Here is a 5,433-nt window from a genome sequence, read left to right as displayed (position 1 = left end):
AGAGAAAGCCAGGATGTGCAATGAAGTGTCAGAATGCTGAGATACAAAGATTAATTCAGGGGGGAGATCATTTCACATCTACATTGCCCACAGAAAACCCCATTAGCATTTTTTGTACTGTGTTAAGCCCTCTCCAGTTGCTTTCGGTGTGGTAGGAGAAATAGGGGCCTTACAGCAGGGCCTGTGAGGTGCATCCTCTATATCCACATAGACTACTTCTTTCATTTTATTCTAGAGAAAATGAAGTCTGTTTCCCGCATGCTATTTTCAAATTAGTCCTTCTTGGTGCGATTCCCCCACCAAGGATTAAGGAGTGGGTGGCTAGCTTTCCCTTGGGGTGAAGTCATTGGTAATGCATCAGACTTTTAGTCATGACAAGAACTCAGACCTTTCAGGCCTCCTGGGATTGAGAGCATGCCTTTCCAAGGCTGTATTCATGTGCCCATATTAGCAAGGTCTTGTCATTAAAATAGTAAATGGGCTTTGTTGGGCTTGATGTGGATAGTGTCTGGTGGGCTGGCACCCAAAGCCATGGACTTGTGGGTTCAAGCTAAGGCGAGCACACAGGAGATATCCTTTCTCTCAGTGCTGTGTGTTTCTTTTCTTTATAAGCTGGATACAGATACATCAATAGACAGAGAGAAATAAGTCTGATTCCTAGATAAAACTAAATTATATATAAAAATAAAATCTCTTCTTGTGTCTTTTTTTTTTTCTTGGTCTGTGTTAAGCCCTCTGCAGTTGCTTTCAGTGTTGTAGGAGAAACAATTCTTTTTAGAATCTGACCTTTCCCTGTCGAGTGCCTACACTTTTTCTGAAGAAATACACAGGGTAAGACATATATTCTTTCTAAAGGAGCACATAGGAGCCACCAAACCTTTTCCCACCCACCCCGCTGGCCTCCAACTCACACACTTAGGGCTGTGGATTCACCAGCCAAAGATTAGTTCATAAAAACAACTTTCTGCATGTATTTTCCAAGTTAATTTGCTAATGCATTTTCACTTAGCTCAAAGAAAAATGTTATAACTTAAGGAGCATGCAGAAAATGAAACTTCAAGGTGGATAATAAATTATGTTAAATGAGAAAGCCAATTTGGCGTGGATTGCTGATTACAGTATCTCTATCATGGGTGTTTTCATTCGGGATGTGAAATACATCAGAAAAATGAGTGAATCCTTACAGACCTTATCTCTTTTGGTCTCAGTTTAGCAATATTGTGTTTTTCTGGAGGTGCAGCCTGTTTTTGTTTTAGGGACACTGAGTTATTTCTAATGAAATGTCCCTTTTGGAGTGACTGCTGGAAAGCTTATTGCCAGATGAGAAACCCCAGCAAGCGCGTCAGTGAGAAAGCTCCCAGCCACAAGTAAGAGATCTCGCTACAAGTGTCTCACACAACAAGGACATTCCTTTCTAGCAAAAATGGTCCAGCTAGGGGTCCATGACTCTCTTAGACCAGTTCACCCTCTAGGGCTGAGCTCAGCATACTTGATTCCCGTAGAAGGAAGGGCAGGATGACTGTTGTGTAGACACCCAGCCTAGCAGTGTATTAGTTCTTACAACATTTTTAAATTGACCTCATTTCTGAATTTATTTTCTGTCCCTACTCTATTTTCCCTTTGAATTTTTAGCTTATTTATAATACAGATTATTTTGCCATATTTTTTAGGTTGTACTCTGTCTTAAATTATTCTTGGAACAAATCTATAAATAAGTAAAATAATACAGGAAAGATTAGGTATCTATGTTTTATACATAAAGGTATAATAATTTTGATGTATAAAGGTATTAATAACTTTGTATGTCAATGTTCAATAAAAATAAGTTTTTATTTTATCTTATAAACAGGGCACCCAGTAATAATTGAAATTTTTTAAGGTAAAAACAAGTTATTTAAAAGAAGCTGGAAATTCCCTGGGACCATCAGTTCACCTTTGAACTTTCTGTTTTGAGAAAAATGACTTTCACTGTCCTTTCAGCTTTTCAAACACAGAGCAGGAGAAAGCCATTTGCTTGAATATTGAGATAATAATTTTTCTGAATAGTTACCTAACCTGACTGTGTCTTTAGTGGGACGACACCCTAAAGGAGATGGCAAATACTTTTCTTTCACAAATATCGGCTTGGACTGGAATATCCCTCAAAATCATTGTTTGTTCTCAAAGAAGACACGTGTGACATTTTCCCAGGTGTATGCTCACCAATGTCAGGCGACCAGGTGGGCCCAGGCCAGGGAGCAGGCAGCCCTGAGGTCCCCTGCACCTCACACTGGCTGGGTTCGCTTCGTCCTATCCAGGTTTCATGCAAACTTTAGTCACACCTGGACCTGATTGTATTTATAAGTGAGTAACACAGACTATGGACATTGTTGACTGTTGTAATTGCCTTGCCAGGGCCCTAGAAACACAACTGTTTATTCATTCATTCATTCATTCATTCATTCATTCATTCATTCATTCATTCAGGGAACTTTTTAAACCTCTCCTATGTGCCAGGTGAAGGCTGGAGAGACAGTGAGCAAAACCAACCACGGCCCCTCTTCCCTCCTGGAGCAAAGGCTCTACTGAGGTGGCGATGATGATGATGATGACAGAACACTTTAATGAATATAAACTTGAAAACTGAGACAAGGGTTTGGAGGGAAGGGATTTCTGATGAGTAATATCTTGCAATAAAAGCCTGGAAGTTTAGGAAACGGCATCTCTGAGGAACAGACAGGCTGAGGTAGAGACGACTAGGGCATGGGAAGAGGGACACAGTGCAAGTCCCGGGGGTGAACGAGCCCAGGGGACAGAGGAGCCGGCGGGGCTGCAGCTCAGAGAGCAAGGTGGGGGGTGGCGGAGAGGCAGCTGGAGGGCGGGTGAGGACCCGCCACAGGCAGCGTAGACCAGGAGGCCGGGCAACCTCGGCAGGGTTCATGTGGCCTGGCAAGATCTGCATTTTGAAAAAATGGCTCAGTGTGGACAGTGGGTTGGAGAGAGCCCAGGGTCGATGCAGAGGCTACTCAGAAAGCGCCAGCAGTGTCTCGGCAAGACAGGGCCAGAGCAGAGCGGCCGCAATAAGCCTAGAGCAAAGTGGGCCACTCAGGAAATACCGCTTGGGGGGAAAATAGGTGAGGGCAAGGGACTGATTGCAGGGGGAGGGAGATGAAGGACTCAGGAATGGCTTTTAGGTTTCTGGTTTGAAAGCCAGTGGTTGCGCCCCCACTGGATTTGAAAACACTGCAGAATAAGAGGTCTTGGGCAGGGCCACTGATGCGGAGAGGCAGGGTGGTGCATTGGCATGAAGGCCCTGGGACTCAGGGCAGAGGTTTGGACCAGAGAAATACGTGTTGGAGTCACTGCTAAGTAACATGATGGTCTAGAATAAAATTGCCTGGGGAAGCTGTGAAGCAAGAAGAGAGCTGGGCCTACAGCTGAGCCCCAAGGAATCCCGACATCGCAAGTCAAGTGAGGTACCTGACGAGTAATAGCCTGGAAAAGGGGGCAGAGAAGACGCAGCCAGGTACAGGAGGTAGCCGCCAGGTGATAGCCAAATAAAAGGTGTGTTCAAGCTTCTGGTTGAGGCCCAGAGCTTCTGCAACCTGTGGGAAGCTTCTCTTTATAATGAGTGAGTGAATGAATGAGTGAATGATTTTCAGTCTGACTCTTTGTGTTAAAATCAATCAGAGGATTAAGTGTAATTATTTATTCAATCCAGCCAGTTATTTGCAGGATACCCAGTTTAACTTTAACTCTATTGAATGTATTCATATTCCATGTCCTTCCAGAAGGACTCAGGGTGGCTGATAGCTGGTAAACCCTCTGGAGAACTTTGTATGTCTTCCAGGTTTTTGGTTACTGAAACCAACTTAAGAAAACAAACCAAAAAAAAACACCTACTTCTCACTACTGTCCACAAGGTGGTGCTATTAGAGTGACTTCTTTCAATCTCATTATCCAACATAATTAACCAAAGTAAATACGGGCACTTTAGTCATAATACACACACACACACAAAGTAAATAACTATAAAATTGATGTAATGGATATTTAATCTTTGTGATGCTTAGAATTGGTGTCAGTAAACATGGTGAGTAGGATTGATCTAGCCTAGAGTCTCCCTCTCTCCTCCACTCCTATGGGGACAGCGAGAACTATAAACATTAACCAAATAGGTCCATGTGCACCACCCTTTCCTGGTACAGGCACCACTGTCTCTCATCTGGACCTTTAAAACGTCCATCCAAGTGCTCTCCATTTTCCCCATCCAATCCTTTTTCAACAAAGCAATCGGTTCTCTTCTAAATTTTTAATCTGATCATAGTATAGTCATTCATATTACAGTCATTTTTATGTACTTCGGACCAAATGCCAAAATCTTAACATGATTTACGAGAGCTTCTAAGATATAGCTCCTGACTCATCTTGTGCCATTCTCCTCCTCTTGGTGCTCCACCCAAGCCAAGGTCACCCCCAATTCGAGGGGCTTTGTACAGGCCATTCCCTCTGCCCACAATAATCTTCACCAGTATGTTCTTCAGATCTCTGCTTAAGAAGCACTTCGTCAGGAGGGCCTTCTCGGCGAGCATCCCCCATCCAGTAGGACTCCCGGGTCCTCTCTCAGCACTTTGTACCTCCCTACGTCACTCACCATGGTTTCAGTTATGCACTTATGTGTATGCTTATGTGTTAAGTGCCTACTACCCACTAGACAGTGGTTCCCAAACCTTCTGGTCTCAGCACCATTTCTGCTCTTAAAAATTATCAATAACCTCAAAGATCTTTTGTTTACTTACTTGGGTTATATCTATTAATATTTATTCTGTTAGAAATTAAGACTAAATTGTTAAATGTTTATTAATTCATTTAAAATAACAATAATAAAAACTATTACATATTCATCTATTATTTTATATTTTTAAAAAACAATCTTTTCCAAAATAGTGAAAAGAGTGGCATTGTTTTACATTTCTGTAAGTCTGTTTAATGGCCAACTTAATATGAGACAGCAATATTCTCGTACCTGCCTCTGCATTCAATCTGTTGTGATATGTTTTCAGGTTGAAATACATGAAGAAAATCAGGTCTCACATAGATATTTAGCTGGTAAGGAAAGAGAAATTTAATACTTTTGTGGCTACTCTTCTTTGATACTGTCCCAAAACTCTACAAGTGGTCATTTCTTAAAGGTTAGTTGCAATGTGGGATCTGCAACCATATCAATAAACTGTTCAAACTCTGTTACATGAAATTGTACTTTCAATGGTATATGTTGCACTTTCCATGGATCTTTCTCATACATTAGTTACTTGAAAATTATTGATCTGTTGAATTATGAAGATTATTAAATATTATGGTATTTTATAAAATAATTTTCAAAAATCACATTAGTTACTAATTAACTATTGCTACATGAAACAACAAGGAAGATCTCACAAACATAATGCTGAA

This window comes from Miniopterus natalensis, chromosome 6, assembly GCF_054644295.1.
Source record: "Miniopterus natalensis isolate mMinNat1 chromosome 6, mMinNat1.hap1, whole genome shotgun sequence".
In the NCBI taxonomy this organism is placed as follows: Eukaryota; Metazoa; Chordata; class Mammalia; order Chiroptera; family Miniopteridae; genus Miniopterus; species Miniopterus natalensis.
Note: the sequence above shows the minus strand (reverse complement) of the source record.